Source organism: Periplaneta americana, chromosome 17, assembly GCF_040183065.1.
Source record: "Periplaneta americana isolate PAMFEO1 chromosome 17, P.americana_PAMFEO1_priV1, whole genome shotgun sequence".
NCBI lineage: Eukaryota > Metazoa > Arthropoda > Insecta > Blattodea > Blattidae > Periplaneta > Periplaneta americana.
The window spans coordinates 117,313,890-117,334,130 of NC_091133.1; the positions used below are offsets into that span (position 1 = coordinate 117,313,890).

The 20,241-nt window shown below is 34.6% G+C and overlaps 1 protein-coding gene across 1 annotated transcript in view; it reads left to right on the forward strand.

Annotated features, from left to right (window-relative positions):
• LOC138693232 (uncharacterized) overlaps positions 1–20,241 on the forward strand; it is an 82,884-nt gene that overhangs the window by 22,267 nt on the left and 40,376 nt on the right. Inside the window, exon 2 of the mRNA XM_069817030.1 lies at positions 11,394–11,481. The gene's annotated coding sequence lies outside the window, so the exon portion shown is untranslated. The remainder of the gene's footprint in view (positions 1–11,393; positions 11,482–20,241) is intronic.

Below are 20,241 nucleotides of genomic sequence, written 5' to 3' on the forward strand. Positions count from 1 at the left end.
TCTGGTTTTCTACGGTGTCAGATGTTTATTTCAGTGGCGTCATGATAGCCAATAAATCATTATAAATATTACTAAATCATACATTTCTTACTTTACTCCTACTAGTAACACATGTCGGCAACATGCCACCAAAAATATATTCAATTTTAAATCATCATACGTAGGTACTGTTTCTACATCTAGATTTTAATACTCTGAAAATTGTCAGTAAAACGAAATATTTGTGAAAAGCATAATTATTAGACAACCGATATGTACTGACCTTTAGCGAACTGGTCATTATGATGACTGTTTAAGGGAGAATATAGTTTAATCAAAGGGAAATTGGTATGTATTGTACGTTCGCTCGGGGTGGGGGCTGAATGCAGAAGGCCACGCAAGTTACTGCTGTTTCCTTCGTCCCGCGCAGAGGTAAACACCACATAGTTGCCAGTTCTGTAACGACTTGGAGTGTACGTAGTATGCATTATCTGTTTAATTTTCTTAGTGTACGTTAAAATTAGTGAAATATGTGGCGACCATGGAGATCTGTTGAAGAGAGTGTACAACATAGTGATGACGACAATAATTGTAATGTTCGTACTTCTCCTGTTGGAAGAGATCATTCATTAGAGAGACAAACTGCATATATTATAAAAAAAATGTATACCTATTTTTCAGTGAAGAAGACAAATGTGATTCACCAATTGCTGAAACTGTTTCAAGATCATTAGTGAAGAAAATAATTTCTACCGATATAACCGAGTATAACTCTCCTAAAAAGAAAACCCAGATTGCATTACAAACAGTTACGAAATTCAAGAAATTTGATGATTTAGGACGTGATATAATACGACGCACCAATTTATGTATGTTACAACAACCACACATCCCCGACAATGGACATAATTTTAAGTGCAGTGCAAGAAAAACCACAAAGCACAGATTGAGAATTGCTGTATTGGTAAAAAATATATTATGACTCAATTGTTATAGGTTATAGACCCTACTATTCTGAAATTTGTGAAATTCACAAATGTATTATGTTAACTGTATAAAAGAATATCCCCCCCTTTCTTAACTGTAAATGAGCACAAACGCTACTTAGGTGTAAATTTTTCTGACATTTTATATATTCGATTCCCTAACCGTCTCAAATGTAAATCATTTTATCTTTTAGGTGTGTTTCCAAATTATATGTAATACGCTTTGTCAAATCTGGCAACCTTTTCATAAAGGAAGCTAAATTTATATATATTATATATGACTCAAATAAATATACTTTTTTTTTATATTCAGAAAATGGGTCTGAAAGTCTCAACCTGTGCAGTTACGTAACTTTTCATGATCCGTTCACTGGCGGATTAATAATAATAATAATAATAATAATAATAATAATAATAGGCTAACAAGAATGACAAATATTATTAGTGAAAATAAACATAGATCGTAAGTCTGACGTTTAAGTGTCGTACTCTGGTAGATGTTGCAACACTGCTTCCTTATTTATTTATTTAAATTTAAATATGCAGAATACAGAATATAATTACAACAATAGAAATAGAAATAAAATAATACAATCAATATGAAAAAGAAGATACAGTAATATTAACAAAATTTTAGGACCGAATGAGCAGCGCTCGTGTTCGGTCTCAGTTCATATAATTTATTAATATAAGAGGAATATAGAAAATAAAATAAAATAGGAACTGAAATTAAAATTACAGCTACAGTGATTGATTCTTTACTTGAATTTTTTTTCTTCTGTAAACTGCCATTGTTTGTTTGTGTATTTGTTTGCCTTTTTTCTTACTCTTTTAGCTCTCATCATCTATTTGTTCTTGTATTGTTTTGTATGCTTTGTCTAATGGCAGCCTCTAATTTGAGGAAGCTTTGATAAATAAAATAAAAATATATAACATAATATATTAATATAAGAGGAATATAGAAAATAAAATAAAATAGGAACTAAAATTAAAATTACGGCTGCAATGAAATTATATAATATAATATTAGCATAGAGAAGAATAATATCGTACGTGAATAAAGTAGAACAATTTATGAAAATATATACATTCCAAAATTATAGAATGCAAATATAATATAGGCTGATTAATTCATACACATAGGCTATAAACGTATTTAATCAAATTGAAGATATTAACACGTTTCTAGTTTTCTTGTTATATGTTAGTGGGTTACATGTTAGAAATTCGGGGTGTTAATTTAGCTAAAGAAGTATACAACCGAGGGCCAAAATTAATTCTATTCTTTAGACCAGCAGAAGTGAAACATTTAGGTTCTACTAATGTTGAATTTTTATTTCGTCTTGTGTCATGATTATGTGCCTGTAATGTAAACTTATTACGATTTTTATGATAAAATTTTAACAGAGTATATTTATAAATTTGTTCGATATTAAATACATTAAATTCAGAATAAATTAATTTAGTTGGATAATCAAAACGTTTCTTCAAACAAATTTTAATTATTCGTTTTTGTAATAAATTTAACGAACTAAGATTAATTTTTGTACTTCCACCCCAAACAATAATACCATATTCAATGATAGACTGAAAAATGGCCAAATAAACATTTCGTAGAACTCTAATGGGTAAGTAGCATCGAATATTAACGAATTTATAAATCGTGCTTAAGCTCTCCTTTTCCGGTGATCTGGCTGGCCAAGCAATTGGTCCTTCACGACCTATCCACTTATCGGGATATGCAACATTGAGATGCGACCTTGCCTCACGACTGAAATAAGCAGGAGCAACATCGTGCATAAACCATAAGATGGTTCTTGTAGCGAGTGGGACATCTTCATGAAGCAGACCATTCAATTCATGTTCCAAAAACTGTCGGTACAAGTTAGGCGAGGTGGAAGAACATGCGGTCCGATTAACTGATTGTCCACCATACTGGCTCATGTTTTTAATACACTATTTGTCATAATTCTGAAATAAAGCAAGTTCCAAAAAAGTGCTATATAACATTTTACTCTTGTTCTTACCTCTACATTACACTCACCAAGTGACTTATGAATAAAACCCGGATTTCTAAGCAAAATGCATAATAATCTTTTCCACACTTTTAAAGATAAGCAGAAAGGTTATACTTCGTAAGACACGCCTAGATAAGCAGTTTTAACTGTGTTTGTTAGTGTTTATAAGTGCTTATAAATGCTTATTTCTCAGGAAAACGTTTTGTTTACTTATTTTACGATTTTTAACTAAAATAGCATATTTTACCCAAAATAGCATATTTCACTCCTAGCCGTCATTTATCACTGATTCCCTTCCTTTTATTGGCTAATAAAAAATTAACTTCAGTCGAATACGTAAGAAAGCAATGCTAGGGTAAGACCCAGGATGTTGAGAAATAATACTGAGTAGTTCTAATTAGGAGAGAACCTTGGGATTCCCCGCCAAGCTTCTGCAACTAGGCAGGTAATCGGTTATCACACTTATCGAAATGATGTCATGTGCATGGATGGTGAATCCCCGAGTTCCAAGCTGCAGTGTGCAACTTGTGCAACACGCGTTGGTTCAATAAGGTGTGTGTGATTGCTGCTGTTGTAATTAAGGAATGTCAGCCACAAAAACCTCTCAATCAGCATTCTACGAAACAAATAATTTATCATATTTCCGTGTATTCGTTTTTGCTTATTTTCACCATTTTTCGTGTTTATTTTACTGTTTCCGTGTATTCATTTTTGCTTATTTTGGTGCTTATTTTCACCATTTTTCATGCTTATATGCTTGCTTATTTTACTGTTTGATTGTGCTTAGAAATCCGGGCTTTACTTATGAATCACTCTGTATAATACCTAATACATACTATAGCATTATCATTTTTATTTCAGTATGACCCGATAGGAGGTGCCAGGCGGCATTGACGACGACGTTGAAATAGTCTGGACAGGGTCTTGAAAATATTAATAAGCAATCTTAATAATTTTATAGAAATGAGCAAAAAATTGTATTTTTCCGGGCTTTTGATATTCCGGGACAAATATAACTCAATCCAGGACACAGGGCACACCATTAAAATCCAGAACAACTGGTAACCCTGATCGCATCCCTTAAAAAAGTGGCTCGCACCCTAGGTTAACCTCTATGCTCCTCAAACCGCTTCGAGAACTGGGGAATTAAAAGCAAAAGTAAGTAAAGATCGAATTGATCCTCCCAATGAAAGTTGGACATCTAATTCAACTCTTGGCTGGGCTAACACGGTTAACACGACGCCCATTCCGGGTGACACGACTGACCCAACTTCGGTTTTTGAGTAGTGCTGGCTTGGTTCAACGGCCGGGCGGCCCTAACGGGACCTGTCGCATGCAGCCTTGAGTTACCAGGCCAGGGACGTCAGCGTGGCAGCGGAAAACATGCTGAGCGGTGCGTCTGGGGTATCTATTGCAATGAGAAGAGCTGACAGGGATCGCGAAATGATTTACAAAAGTGCCTTATTAACATACAATTATTTTGTATTTAGAAACATAAACATAAACAACGTAGATGGAAGGCTAATATTAAAATGGGTTTGAAGGAAATGGGAGAGGTATTTTACAATCTGACATTTGTTCAGATCAAATTCCTGCACATTAGAAGACAAAACTAAAATTCTTTCAAAAGTTATGTTATGTTTTATTTAACGACGCTCGCAACTGCCGAGGTTATATCAGCGTCGCCGGTGTGCCGGAATTTATCCCGCAGGAGTTCTTTTACATGCCAGTAAATCTACTGACATGAACCTATCGCATTTAAGCACACTTAAATGCCATCGACCTGGTCCGGGATCAAACTCGCAACCTCAGGCATAGAAGGCCAGGCTTTACCAACTCCGCCAACCAGGCCGATAAATTCTTTCAATCATTAATTATCATAATACACTTATCTCTAAATTGATTCAACATAATGAGAATTAAATCAACGGCTTTCCCAAAACCCAAAACACGCTATGAAATGCTTTTTGTTCGAAATATTTCAAGGAATAACCCCCTGAAATTAATGTCTTTCTTTACGGTTCACTCTGTATATCCAATACATTTTTTTTTATTCTTTTATTTTACTTGGTTATTTAACGACGCTGTATCAACTACGAGGTTATTTAGCGTCGATGGGATTGATAGAGAAATGATATTTGGCGAGATGAGGCCGTGGATTCGCCATAGATTACCTGATATTTGCCTTATGGTTGGGGAAAACCTCAGGAAAAACCCTACCAGATAATTAACCCAAGCTGGAATCGAACCCGCGCCTGAACGCAACTCCGGATCGGCAGGCAAGCGCTTTAGCCGACTGAACTACGCCGGTGGCCGTTCAATATAAAACTTGCCGGTAGGCAACTCAATCACCGCGGGGACCATACACGAGTTCATATCTTTACAAGAGTTCTTAAAACTGATCTTAACCTGTATGTGAGCTCCTAGCCTAAAAGCCACTTGTCTTGGATCACTCACTCTGTCCTACTTAAGGGACTTCAGCCAATTTTGCAGGGGGAAAAGCCGATAGAACAGTCAACAAAAAATAATAACCAGCCAACGAAGCCACTCGTGCATGGGTACTCGCTACAACATAGACAGCTACTACCGCCGCATCCTACAATAGCCCGTCGGGCCGCGGGAGAAAAACAGCACCGACAAAGCCAAGTCCTCGTTGCCAGCCAGAGATTTAAAAAGGTCCGCTAATAAGTCGATAGAATTTGTGATAGGCCTTCAGAAATGGTAATTGGCGAGATGAAGCCGAGAATTCGCCATGTTATTATCTGACATTCGTCTTGCAATTCTGGAAACGTCGGGATATAAATGGGTTGTGCTTGTAACTAAGATTGCAACAGGAACGATGTAGGAAACAGATTTTAAGCCCGAACCAGAAGATAATTCTAATAATTCTAACAGCCTCTCTTCTTTTTTTGACAAGGAGGGATTTTTCATTACATTATTTTCTCCATTACAGAAAGGATAATATTAATTTTCCCTTAATTTTAATGTTAATATGTGTTCTTTATATTTCCGAAGATATCGGACGAAAGTTCATTATCATGTGTTGCTAGAAAGTCACTGGGAGTGGGGAAATGAGTCGAATTCTCTAGAGGAAGTGCTAAATTTGTGTAGGCCTACGTGTTGTTGAACACTTGAATTTCTGTAGTGAAATCTTTGAGTTTCATCTACTATAGGCCTACTTGTGTACGTGTTATTGAACAATTTAATTCCTGTAGTGAGTTTCATCCATTATATTAAGAAAATAATAATATTATCAACAGTAATCTCACTAGACGTTTTGATTTATCTAGAGAAAATCAAAACTCGAGTGGGATTTAATTGTCTATTACACGATTAGAAGAAAGTATATAAAGATTAGAAGTAACGAAGTACTCCAATACAATAAAATATTAATTGACTTACGAAAATACAACTGTCTTCAGATATATTATTGTACCATCTCAACATTACAAATATTACGCTAGATGCATGCTAGATGGCAGTAGTGAGCAATACCTTCTCGTCGAGAATTTCTCGATCTATTATACACGATGGCAATGTTACTAGTCAAGAAGGCTTTGTTGATTCAGTTTCATTTTTATTAAAATGCAACATTCCACTTCAATTATCCGAATCCCAGTAATCAACGTCACTTGACAGACGATTTTCAATAAATCTTAATATTAAACAGTCTCTGATACGTGACTATCCATAATATCATATAGCAGAAGCTATAATATAACCTAACTAATATACACAAGTGTTAGAAAAGTTTTAATTAACGACGATGACATAAAAAATAAACATGAATAATTTTAAAAGGAATAATTATTGAATGTACAATTTTCAAATTTGAATGTGGTTGGTGGTTCAATTGATGTTATATTGGACGTGTGCGTAATAGAAGAGGAACTCGTTGATTTGGGCCTACATGGTATATTCAACTTATTCAGAATTTCCGAATGAATAATTTTAAAAGGAATAATTATTGAATGTACAATTTTCAAATTTGAATGTGGTTGGTGGTTCAATTGATGTTATATTGGACGTGTGCGTAATAGAAGTGGAACTCGTTGATTTAGGCCTACAAGGTGTATTCAACTTATTCAGGATTTCCGAATGGTGCTCTTCATTTATTTGTAAATCGGATTTCAGAAGATGCATAGGTATGATAAGTGATTTTTATTAATTCTTGTTCTTGAATGCCAATGCGAGTCATATTTGAAACTGCTGTGCATCAACTGGAGTGGTTTGTAATTTTATATATATATATATATATATATATATATATATATATATTGACGTCCAGACCAGCGCAGTTTCAAATGTTGGCAAACAAAGAAACAAATGCTAGGGACGCGATAAAATTAAACAAATGCTAGGGACGCGATAAAATTGTGCGATAAGCAGCCATGATTGGTTGAAATACGTCCTTTCGTACCGTTTTATTGGTCAAAAGTAGTATGACGTAGTAAGAGTGTCATAGTCACCCTAATTAAGTCCACCGCAAATGATTAAGTTTCGACTCTCCTATTTCATATTTTTGTTACGTTCACCTACCAAATGTAATGCAGTTTCTACTTACTTACAAATGGCTTTTAAGGAACCCGGAGGTTCATTGCCACCATCGGTCCCTGTTCTGAGCAAGATTAATCTAGACCCTAGCATCATATCCAACTCTCTCAAATCCATTTTAATATTATCCTCCCATCTACGTCTCGGCCTCCCCAAAGACCTTTCTCTCTGAGGTCTTCTATCTCTATATGCATTTCTGGATTCTCCCATACGTGCTACATGCCCTGCCCATCTCAAACGTCTAGATTTAATGTTTGTAATTATGTCAGGTGAAGAATACAATGTTTGCAGTTCTGTGTTGTGTAACTTTCTCCATTCTCCTGTAACTTCATCCCTCTTAGCCCCAAATATTTTCCTAAGCACCTTATTCTCAAACATCCTTAACCTCTGTTCTTCTCTCAAAGTGAGAGTCCAAGTTTCACAACCATACAGAACAACTAACTGTTTTATAAATTTTGACTTTAAGTTTTTTGAAATCATACTGGATAATGAAAGCTTCTCAACCGAATAATAACAGGCATTTCCCATATTTATTTTTCGTTTAATTTCTTCTCGAGTGTTATTTATATTTATTACTGTTCAAGGTAGGCCTATATTTGAATTTTTTCACATTTTCAAAGGATAAATTTCCAATTTTTATATTTCCATTTCGTATTATGTTCTAGTCACGAGACATAATCATATACTTTGTTATTTTTTTTCGGAATTTACTTCCAAAGGTATCTACTTACTTATTTCAAGTAAAATCCCCGTGTTTTCTCTAATCGTTTGTGGATTTTCTCCTAACCTATTTACGTCATCCGCATAGACAAGCAGCTGATGTAACCCGTTCAATTCCAAACCCTCCTCGTTTTCCGGAACTTCCCTAATGGCATATTCTAGAGCAAAGTTGTCCACACCTGTGGAGTAACGGTCAGCGCGCCTGGCCGCGAAACCAGGTGGCCCGGGTTCGAATCCCGGTCGGGGCAAGTTACCTGGTTGAGGTTTTTTTCCGGGGTTTTCCCTCAACCCAATAGGAGCAAATGCTGGGTAACTTTCGGTGCTGGACCCCGGACTCATTTCACTGGCATTATCACCTTCATTTCATTCAGACGCTAAATAACCTAGATGTTGATACAGCGTCGTAAAATAACCCAATAAAATAAAACAAATAGAGCAAAGTTAAAAAGTAAAGGTGATAGTGCATCTCCTTGCTTTAGCCCGCAGTGAATTGGAAAAGCATCAGACAGAAACTGAGCTATATGGATACCAATTTTCGATATGCTGCTATTACTTGACAGAACTGTGCTACGTAAGAGCACGTGACTTTCTCACTTCCGGTTCGTGCTTTGTATTGCCTGGTATGTCTGGAACTCCAGATGTGACGTGAGGACAAGAGCACAGTTATTATTGTCCGACACTGCAAGGCCTGTCTGTTGTATGTATATCTGTGCTGCGTCAACCGTGAACTAATTCCTTCCAACCAATTACTTGGTGTGTACGGACAGACTTCACTCGTTTGCTTAGGTCGGGAACATTCTCACGTGAGCAAACCTCAACAGATGTGAGTTCTGGCGTGTTGGACATCGTGTCTGGAATGTTGGAATGGTCTTATTCATATGATGTATATTATGGATTTCCTTTCTGTGCCGTATACCTACAACAGAGTGTATTTTACTTCCCATCTCAAAGAAGTCATGTCAACTACACTTTTAGTCCTTACAGATGTACTTCCATTTCATCACTTACTTACTTACTGGCTTTTAAGGAATCCGGAGGTTCATTGCCGCCCTCACATAAGCCCGCCATTGGTCCCTATCCTGAGCAAGATTAATCCATTCTCTATCATCATATCCCACCTCCCTCAAATCCATTTTAATATTATCTTCCCATCTGCGTCTCGGCCTCCCTAAAGGTCTTTTTCCCTCCGGCCTCCCAACTAACACTCTATATGCATTTCTGGATTCGCCCATACGTGCTACATGCCCTGCCCATCTCAAATGTCTGGATTTAATGTTCCTAATATGTCAGGTGAAGAATACAATGCGTGCAGTTCTGTGTTGCGTAACTTTCTCCATTCTCCTGTAACTTCATCCCTCTTAGACCCAAATATTTTCCTAAGCACCTTATTCTCAAACACCCTTAATCTGTGTTCTTCTCTCAAAGTGAGAGTCCAAGTTTCACAACCATACAGAACAACCGGTAATATAACTGTTTTATAAATTCTAACTTTCAGATTTTTCGACAGCAGACTGGATGATAAAAGTTTCTCAACCGAATAATAACACGCATTTCCCATACTTATACCTTTGCTGTGGTCGTGCCAGAGAATCAGTCCCATTCCGAGGCTTATTTGAAGGATTCGTAACAAGCTGTTTTTTTTACGGTGATGGGTTGTTAGTCCTTCGCCCAACCCCCAAGCTGGAGGACCACCCCTCATCGGCTGTCCACGGCTGCTTATTCAATATATTCACAGCTACCCTCCATATCTGGAGGCCGTCTCTTCGAGCAGCAACCTGAGGACGTGCCATGCCGTGGGGACTTCCATTTCATTAGGCATAAAAATTCCCTCTGAAATTTGAAGATCAGGAGCAGAGGCGTCAGCCTGCCTGTACAAATGAGCAAACACACATTCTACAGGGTCCGGGAAAAAGATCTGACGTTTTTTGAAATGTTTGTATTTTAATTTAAGAGAAATTTTGTGCGTTTTACCGATTCTTCACCATATGGAAACGCAGAATTACTGCACTGAAACTCCATAATTATGTACTTCGGCACATCATAGTAACACAGTCTAGTATATACAGTCGCGAAGCTCAGTACGTAGTAAATATGCATCCATAGATAGTTGCTAAACACTAGGATCGCTACTATCGCCTCAATGCGAAATAGTACCGGCACAGTGGACAGATTTAATTTGTAATTCAGTAAAAAAAAAAAATTGTTTTTAACTTCTATGATAAATTGTTTGGCTTTCATTATTCGGGTAATCTTTTCGTACTTTGATTTTTATTGTAGGCTTAATTGCAATTGCAAATTTAATATTAATTGTAATTTTATTCTTCAAATTATAGATGTAATACTCCGGTAGAGGGGCAGAGAAGGCCTAACGGCCTTATCTCTATCAGGATTAATAAATAAATAAATAAATAAATAAATGATTAAATAAATAAATAAATAAACGAAAAAATGAATTAAATAAATGAGTAAATAATAAACAAATAAGTAAATAAATAAGTAAATAATAAGCGAATAAGTAGATAATTAATTAATTAAATAAAAATAGTAAATAGATAAATAATAACTTCATAAAGAAACGAACGAACAAATAAATTAAATAAATAAGTAAATAATAAATAAATAAATACTAACTAGATAAATAACTCCATAAATATACTAATGAACAAATAAATTAAATAAATAAGTAAATAATAAACAAATAAGTAAATAAATAAATAACTTCATAAATAAATGAACGAGGAAATAAATTTAATAAATAAGTAAATAATAAACGCATAAATAAATAAATAAATAAATAAATAAATGAATAAATAAATAAATAAATAAATAAATAAGTAAATAGATAAATAAATAAATAGATAAATAAATAAATAGATAAATAAGTAAATAAATAAATAGATAAATAAATAAATAAATAGATAAATAAGTAAATAAATAAATAAGTAAATAGATAAATAAATAAATAAATAGATAAATAAATAAATAAATAAATAGATAAATAAGTAAATAAATAAATAAATAAAATACTTTTCTTATGCTTTTGTATTCTCAAAACAGTTTAGTTTGTCATATTATGACCTGCATTTCTGTCTACGTGAAATATATACATTCTTACATTGTATTTTATTTTCGACAGGCACGCACTTCCGAACGCACGCCCAGACTCGAAGATTCACATGAAAGAGCTTTCATAGAAGAACGGAAATAGAGGAGGAAGACGGGAGGTAAGGCCTTAATAAATTAATAAGTAGCCTATATAGATATGTAACGGAAAAAGGAAAGGTTATAAAAAGTATAGGAACAAAGTCATTTCTTTAATTTAAAACTGTATTTTTTTATTAGACATAGGCATATGTAATGCATTTGTTCACAAATCTGTACGGAAATAAAATGTGGGCCCAGTCTTGATAACAGTCCTCCTAAATCTAGGCAACACACTCCGCAAGACGTCTACGAGTAGCATACATTTAGGCGATCTTGTATACTACACATGCGCATAGCGTTGTATCTCGAATGGCGGTCATTTTTTTTTCTGGGTCTGTACATTTTAAACATTTCTTATAACTTTCTATTTACGAAAATCGACATTTCAGTGAAAACTACAGAGGGGGTTATTCTTTGAGATATTTCGAACAAAAAAGTTTATGTGATTTTGCTCGTTTTTGCTTCCTTTCCGAGATAAATATTGTTTTATATGAAACATTTCATAGCGTATTTCGGAAAAACCATTGATTGAATTCCCAGTATGCTCAGTCAATTTAACAGAGCAGTGTATTATGATAATAAATTATTCAAAGAATTTTAGTTTTGTCCTTTAAGGGGTTAGGTACAGCTTACTTACTTACTTACTTACAAATGGCTTTTAACGAACCCGAAGGTTCATTGCCGCCCTCACATAAGCCCGACATCGGTCCCTATCCTGTGCAAGATTAATCCAGTCTCTATCATCATACCCCACCTCTCTCAAATCCATATTAATATTATCTTCCCACCTACGTCTCGGCCTCCCCAAAGATCTTTTTCCCTCCGATCTCCCAACTAACACTCTATATGCATTTCTGGATTCGCCCATACGTGCTACATGCCCTGCCAATCTCAAACGTCTGGATTTTAAGTTCCTAATTATGTTAGGTGAAGAATACAATGCGTGCAGTTCTGTGTTGTGTAACTTTCTCCATTCTCCTGTAACTTCATCCCGCTTAGCCCCAAATATTTTCCTAAGCACCTTATTCTCAAATACCCTTAACCTATGTTCCTCTCTCAGAGTGTAGTGAGTTTCACAACCATACAGAAGAACCGGTAATATAACTGTTTCATAAATTCTAACTTTCAGATTTTTGGACAGCAGACTGGATGATAAGAGCTTCTCAACCGAATAATAACAGGCATTTCCCATATTTATTCTGCGTTTAATTTCCTCCCGAGTGTCATTTGTATTTGTTACTGTTGCTCCAAGATATTTGAATTTTTCCACCTCTTCGAAGGATAAATCTCCAATTTTTATATTTCCATTTCGTACAATATTCTGGTCACGAGACATAATCATATACTTTGTCTTTTCGGGAGGTACAGCTTACAGCAGTAAATTTTTGGAATTATTCAACATTTTTTTCTCCATTACTGAATCTTGTACAATAATGAAAATTAGTATGTGTAAAACACTGTCCTTCTGCTATATGAAAAAAATATTTTTGCTATTTAAAAAAATGATTTACATTTTTGTTTTCAAAAATCAGTTCACTGGCAGTGATGAAGCGTTTCCCACATAACTAAAAAAACATCCAACATTCTGTGATTAAATATTTTTTGTGTATTTATGCATGCCATATCTACAATATGATGCGAGATGCTTCTCTACCTTTGATAGATTATCTGATAAAAAATAAATTCATTTAAAAATGCTCAAATATTAGTTCCTCCGTCTAGCACACAATGAAAACAATTATTTATTGAGGAATAGCCTATAAATGAAAGGGCATGCTATTATAAGCATGAGTTTCAGCAATAAAATAAAAGAGAGAGAATACAAAAAGTTAACATGTTTATGAGTTACGAGGGAAACGCTTCATCACTGCACAGTGAACTGCTACCATTATGAATTTTGAAAAAAAAAAAAAAAAATTCTTTTAATCTTAAAAATATATATATTTTTTTCATATAGCAGAAGGATACTTCTATGAGGAATTGGAACAGACTTTTGATCAGTTACTAGATATCACATGAAAATTTTATTGGGGGATTTCAATGCTAAAGTATGACGGGAGGATATTTTTAAACCGACTATTGGAAAAGAGAGCCTACTCATAACTAGTAATGACAATGGAGTTAGGTTAGTCAATTTTGCCACATCAAAAAATTTAGTTGTCAAAATTACAACATTCCCCCATAAGGAAATACATAAATATACTTGGACTTCTCCAGATGGTGCTTGTCTATGCGGATGACGTGAATATGTTAGGAGAAAATCCACGAACGATTAGGGAAAACACGGGAATTTTACTGGAAGCAAGTAAAGAGATAGGTTTGGAAGTAAATCCCGAAAAGACAAAGTATATGATTATGTCTCGTGAAGAGAATATTGTACGAAATGGAAATATAAAAATTGGAAATTTATCTTTTGAAGAGGTGGAGAAGTTCAAATATCTTGGAGCAAGAGTAACAAATATAAATGATACTCGGAAGGAAATTAAACACAGAATAAATATGGGAAATGCCTGTTATTATTCGGTTGAGAAGCTTTTATCATCCAGTCTGCTGTCAAAAAATCTGAAAGTTAGAATTTATAAAACAGTTATATTACCTGTTGTTCTGTATAGTTGTGAATCTTGGACTCTCACTTTGAGAGAGGAACAGAGATTAAGGGTGTTTGAGAATAAGGTACTTAGGAAAATATTTGGGTCTAAGAGGGATGAAGTTACAGGAGAATGGAGAAAGTTACACAACACAGAACTGCACGCATTGTATTCTTCACCTGACATAATTAGGAACATTAAATCCATACGTTTGAGATGGGCAGGGCATGTAGCACGTATGGGCGAATCCATAAATGCATATAGAGTGTTAGTTGGGAGGCCGGAGGGAAAAAGACCTTTAGGGAGGCCGAGACGTAGATGGGAAGATAATATTAAAATGTATTTGAGGGAGGTGGGATATGATGATAGAGACTGGATTATTCTTGCTCAGGATAGGGACCGATACGGGCTTATGTGAGGGCGGCAATGAACCTCCGGGTTCCTTAAAAGCCAGTAAGTGAGTAAGTAAGTGTAGCAGAAGGATAGTGTTGTACACATATCAATTTTCATTGTTGTACAATATATAATAATGGAGGAAAAAAATAATGTTAGTGCTGTAAGCTATACCTAATCCCTTAAAGGTGCAGAAATTTAATCCGAACAAATGTAACATTTTAAAAGTCCTTTTCAGAACGAAAAGTTACATTAGTTGAGATAAAATTTCTGCACATTTAAAGGACAGAACTAAAATTCTTTCAATAATAATTTATCATCATAATACACTGGTCTCTTAAACTGATTGAGCGTATCGGAAATTAATTGAGTAGGTTTCCCAAATACATTATGAAATATTCTATATAAAATAATTTTGTTCTTGCAAAGGAAGAAAAAATTAGAAAAATTGTATTATACTTTTTGTTTGAAATATCTCAAATAATGCCCTCTTGAAGTTAATGAGATTACTTACAGTACATTCTGGATAGACTTTCCTTTGTTTCACTCAAACGTAACAATATGTCCATGAAAGGAACTCTTAAATCTTACTACTCCCTGAAGTATGAGATCCTATGTGTAATAACCAGGGACCGGATTTTTATGTAATTGCATATTATATTCCTTTCAACCTAACCGTATATAAATAACAAATCTTTGCGAATCTTGTAATTACCATTAATATATTAAAATTTGATACTACATATTTTTACATATTTACCCCACGTTACATAATATGGCTTGATATTACATAAATCTACGTATTCAGGGGGTTTATTAATTTTTACTTCTCTAAAAGGAAAAAAAAAAAAAAAAAAAAAAAAAAACTTCTGTTAGGGAAGTTTACAACTTGAAATACGCAGATTTAAAAAGCCTTTTTTACCTACCCAAGAAGAGATATATTTCGGCACGAAACATAACGTCCTTAGTTCAAGGCAAACAACAGTTATTAAATGCCTATAGTTTGAGGTTTTAGTAGGTACTTTGTTTCTTACAGGGAGCAGCTAAAATGCATGTGTCCCACATCTCCTCTTATTTTCTCCTAATCCAGTAAAGCGAAACAGTGCTTGCAGTACTGTTGTGTCATTCATTTCACTCAGTTCTCTAGTTTTAGTACTTACAGTATAAAGTGCAAGTGAGTTTATCTACTGCTTTTAACTAACTAAAAAGGCCCCTGTATCTTCAATACTAACGATAAAAATAAAATCATGGATTGCGATGGACGAAGGTTTCACTACATATGGAAAAATAGTAATGTGTCAAGTATGCGGTAAAAAAGTCGGGTGCTCTATGAAATTACAACTGGAGAGTCTTACCTATCCTATACCTGCCAGATATTGTATTAAATATTTTCATGATTTTACATATTTTGGTACACATTCAGCTTATTTTTCTTACATAAATATGTACATATTTCACACCTTGACATTACATAAAAATCCGGTCTCTAGTAATAACTAACTTAGTGCGAGCGCGCTGGGGTGTAACGGTTTTTCATTTTCTTTTTTTTTTATGAAGATGATGATGATGATAATGATGGAGAATTTGTTGAAATATCAAGGAGTAACAGAAGAACCCGAAGAAAACCCCCTGAGTATGAGTGTAAGAACTCCATAAATATTTTCGTGCTGTAGGATAGCAATTACGTAGGTAATTATATATTTCTTATTAGATAGAACTTTGCGTTAGCTTCTTTTTTGCAGTAAATGTTGAACTTTCAGGTCAACGAACTGAGAACGACTAATTACAGATCTTTAAAGGCGGGCCAGTCTAATTTGCGGGCGTTAAAATGTTGCATTCGTTCGAAAAACATGCTAGCTCTTCATGCTGCTAATTACTGGACAAGGAAATACTTACACGAATGCTCAATTCATGTTGTTTTATGCATTCCCTGTCAAAATTATAAGCACTTATTCCCGTATCATATCAGTATCACTTGTCAATAATTATGTTTATATATATATGAGCTATTCCATCTCAAATCGACCGAAATATAGAGAAAATTGACCTTACAATTTCTAAATACAATAAAACTTTTTTTGTACGTAGAGAACTGTGATACAATGCTTTGTGCAAAGTTTGAGGCATCAGAACTTCATAATATTTAAATTAAAAATATTTAAATTTATCGTATTTTCATAAAATTTGCAACTTTAAATTCACGTAGCTCCGAAACCCTTTCACCCAATGATCAAAATCATGGTTTATTTTGATGCTAAGAAATTAAAGTTTATATTGACATATAAACAGATTTTCTTACTTTTTATCAAAATGGAGATATTGCGATTTTTCCTAATTAAGACGCCTTTGCCAAGGAAAAAATATTTTTAAAAATATATAGTTAAATTCCGCATTGAAAGTACAAATAATCATATTATTTTTTACTGATGGCACGTTGTTAAGAAAGTATTGAAAATATCAAATAAAGAAAATAAATAGTACGCGCGTGAACTAACCAGCTTACTGTGAGGCGGGAGCTAGCCGAGGTAAGCAAGGCCAGGAGACATAAACACGTGATGTGTCGTCTAGCAGTCATGGCTGTGCTAGCTTTATCACAGGTTTTCATAAACACAGGAGTAAAATGACGCCCGACGCTCGCTTATCTTCAGCTCTCGGCCAGTGCGTGCGGTACTGCGCCGTTCAAGTCTAGGCGTGTGAAAATAATCTATTTAATACCCTCGAAACTTATTGCCGTACCACTAAGCAAACAATGCAGAATCCCTCTTAATAATGCAAGGTTTTTTCTCAATATTTTTTGACATTTTTACAAATTGGCGAAAAGCCTAAAAGTAAGTAAAATCAGATTATCTGTCTCTTTGTATATAATAAAAATAAGGATAACTTCTTATCATAACCTACCAAATGTCAGCTTCAAAATGAGCTCTCGTTCAATGTTCTGCAGTAAATGGTTCCAGAGTTCTGAGCGCTGAAAGAGGCTTGTTTTTCTAAAATATGCTAAATTTGTCGCTCAATAATACGAAAACCTTTTGGCTTTCGATAGTATATTTTTGAAAATGCACTCTCCTCAGCACCTTGTATAAATAGGGAAAAAATTAGAGTATAAAAAATGCGATGTTTTTTACTGATCGATTTCATATATATATATATAGTCTATATATATATATATATATATATATATATATATATATATATATATATATATATATATATATATATATATACCGGTAAAAGTTATTTCCTGCTAGAGAGATGCAGCTCGCGTAATGCGAGAGATGGATGAAATAAAGAGAAATGTGAACATAACACACACAATTCCTTTTAAGGGAAATCTGATTTCTTGTACGTAAGTTTACCGGTTACTACTTTAAAAATTAAATTGGGAGGGAACTATTTCTAATTGGCTGAAGAAAATGCTTGTAGTGCGACAAACGAAGATTTTTTTGAATGACTAATTAGATTTGTATAACATAGAATAAGCTTTTCTTGTTGTCTATGTTGACCGAATATTTAATTAACATTAAATCGAAGGTTTTCTTGTAAATTAAATAAACATATTAATACATATCGTTATTTCCTATAATCAGTAACATGAGCTGCTGCCTAGAAGTCAAAAGAAGAAGCTTTTAACAGAAAAAAGGAGCATCTTCTGCGAACTAAAGAAGAGACTAGTGAAGTCCTTAGTGTAGAGTGTAGCATTGCATTGGACAGAAACATGGACATTACGACGAAGTGAAGAGAAGCGACTAGAAGCATTTGAAATGTCGATATGGATAAGGATGGAGCGTGTGAAATGGACAGACAGAATAATAAACGAAGCTGTGTTGGAAAGAGTGGGTGAAGAAAGAATGATGCTGAAACTGATCAGGAAGAGGAAAAGGAATTGGCTCGGTAACTGGTTGAGAAGAAACTGCATTCTGAAGGATGCACTGGAAGGAATGGTGAACGGGAGAAGAATTCGGGGCAGAAAAAGGTATCAGATGATAGACGACATTAAGGTATATGGTTCATATGAGGAGACAAAGACGAAGGCAGAAAATAGGAAAGACTGGAGAGTACTGGGTTTCCAGTGAAAGACCTGCCCTTTGGCAAAACACTATGAATGAATATATATTGTTATTTCCTGCCATTAAAAAGTCTGGCAACCCTGCTGGTGTGATTAAGGAACGGAATGCTGCTATTCAGACCGAGTGCGTGTGTACTTTTGTATGTGAGCTTGTGATGCGCTGTTGCCAAACTATTCAGACTTTAAGCCTAATTCTGTAATTAACTATCCACTTAGTTACAAAACGCAAAATACGGTAGATTTTTATTTATTTTAATATATTCTATTGAGTCCACAACATTATGGACTCGTATTTAGGTACATTACGCACACCATACTCACGTCGAAATTCTCTTTGAACTCTTTTAACACTCTCAAATTTAGCATAATAAAGAATACTTTGTGTCCTAGTTGTTGATTTGTAGTAGCCATTTTAATCATCTACGATTTTCATTTGTCCTTCTAGATTATGCATTCTTGAAAGTCATGTATGGAAACTCCCATCTTTTATTCGTAAAATAAGCAGCAAGAAATGTTTCCTACTATCATAATAGCTTTATAATAATAAATTAATATTATCCATACCTAAACGAATCAAATTTAGCATAATAAAGAACACATTGCGCCCTTGTTGTTGGTTTGTAGTAGCCATTTTAATCATCTACGATTTTCATTTTTCCTTTCAGATTATGCATTGTTGAAAGTCATATATGGAAACTCCCATCTTTTAATCATAAAACAAACAGCATACTACTATCATAATAGCTTTATAATAATAAATTAAAATTATCCATACCCAAACGGATCGGACTGTATATTCTATTGCGTCCTTTAGGTTATACAATAAACAGTAAATTCTACGATTTGTGTGTCTTTTGAATAATAGTTCAAAAATTAATTTTAAGCGGTAGGGGAGAGTCGGGTAGTATCAGACAGCGGGTAATATCGGACAGTGAGTTTCTTTCATCTACCACACGATGATAGTACGTGATTGACATGGTTACGTTGCTGTGATGTCGCATAGAGAAACGTAACCATATCATTGAGGTACTACCATATGGTGGTAGATGTAAGAAACGCACTGTCCGATATTACCCGATGTCCGATACTACCCGACTCTCCCCTAATATCATCTGAAGCATGAGAAAGGGACTGAAATGTTTCGAAATATAGGGTAAAGGTTGGCAATATTGTGATACTAATAGTATTATGATAGTTCTTTTTTAGAATTTTTTGCAGTTTTACTGAGCGAGAGGAAGATCGGTTTTTTGCGTCAACGTATAAGGAAATGTTCTTGGACAGGTTTCTGCACAAAACCGGTCGTTCTCTCAATCAGTAAAATTGTAAAAATTTCTCAAAAAGTACTATCATAATATTATTAGTATCACAATATTACCAACCTTGATCCTATAATGAGAAAGTGTGTCAAGTTTACGATCTGTGTTTTCAGTGAGAATGTAGACCTATAATATTCTTGGAAACAGCTGTGTTGTGCGAATTCCTTGCTTGAAAACATCCGTTATTTATAAAACGACTAAGAGATCATTAATGCGGAAAAGAAAATAAAATTCTCTAGTTACGACACATGATAAACAGTTCGGTCCTCGATGTTAGGGTGCTCTTCAGAATGTTTCCTCGGGAATGGCGTCGCGGACCCCTATCCCTGAATGTTGTAAGAATTATCGTTATGTGACGTCACAGTGATTTGCCCCACATCTCTTGCACCGTTACCTTACTCCACGGTTGGGAGACGCTGC